General features: G+C 39.4%; 1 protein-coding gene across 2 annotated transcripts in view; it reads right to left on the minus strand.

The window, feature by feature from the left end:
* The window catches only part of Arih1 (ariadne RBR E3 ubiquitin protein ligase 1), a 97,075-nt gene that overhangs the window by 25,302 nt on the left and 70,485 nt on the right, over nucleotides 1–1,288 (minus strand). The window lies entirely within an intron of this gene.

Below are 1,288 nucleotides of genomic sequence, written 5' to 3' on the forward strand. Positions count from 1 at the left end.
TGGAAGTGTAAGCCGAATAAACCCTTTCCTCCCCAACTTGCTTCTTGGTCATGATGTTTGTGCAGGAATAGAAACCCTGACTAAGACAAAGTCTCATTAGTTTAATGAAAAACATCCTTCTTAATGTCACAGGAAAATGGTGTAAAAGATAAAGACATAGCTGAGTAGTTAGGCATTTGGCAAACACATTCAATCACTATCCGTTTTGCTGTTTTTTTTGGTGGTACTAAACCCAGTGTGGCGGTGGGAGATAGCCACTGACAAAATAACCTCTTCACATGCATACAGAGATGGCCCTGAGTGAGACAGTATTGGGTGCTCTGGCTTCACAGTTAATTCTTTATTACCACCACCACCATTATCGAGATCAGGTCTCTCTGTGTAGTATGTTCTCTGGCTGTCCTGAAACTCACTATGTAAACCAAGCTAGTCCTAAATTTACAGAGATCCTCCTGCCTCTGGCTCCCAAGTGTGGAGAATGGAAGGCATGAGCCATTTAATGTCCATTCATGCCCAGTCCTTCTGTTGTTCTTCAGCTTTATATCCTCCCTGTCTTAGGTTACTTTCAAGTGTGTTCTCATCACAAGTGTGTTCATTTTCCACCTTCATATTCATGTTGAAAGCAAAGTCTAACAATAATTAGTCTATTTGGCAGTTCCTCAACAAGTTAAACACAGCATTACCACCATTACAAACTTCTTCAACTTCCCTCCTAGATATACACACTTGGATTAAAAATGGGTGTTCCGAGGGGCTGGAGAGATGGCTCAGAGGTTAAGAGCGCTGACTGCTCTTCCAGAGGTCCTGAGTTCAATTCCCAGAAACCACATGGTGGCTCACAACTATCAGAAATAGGATCTGATGCCCTCTTCTGGTGTGTCTGAAGACAGTGACAGTGTACTCATATACATAAAATAAATAAATCTTAAAATAAATAAATAAATAAAGGCCACAGTTATTTATTTTCCAAATACCTTCTCTCTTTAAAAAACAAAACAAAAAAAAAATTGTCCCACAAAATATTACACACAATGTTCATAGGACAAAAACTCACAAAAATATAGAAAGTTATAATGGAATACAACTCAACAATAAAAAAATCTAAGTGGTGATTCATCTCAAAAACCAACTATGCCCAATAATGAACCTAAGAAGGGAAACAAGCACCTCCACCTCCACTCAGTATTCTGCTCTCCTTCACACATGGTGTCTGGGTTAGACGATAGACACACAGAAACCAGATAGACACACACAGAAACCAGATAGATACACACAGAAACCAGATAGA

Source organism: Mus caroli, chromosome 9, assembly GCF_900094665.2.
Source record: "Mus caroli chromosome 9, CAROLI_EIJ_v1.1, whole genome shotgun sequence".
Classification (NCBI taxonomy): domain Eukaryota; kingdom Metazoa; phylum Chordata; class Mammalia; order Rodentia; family Muridae; genus Mus; species Mus caroli.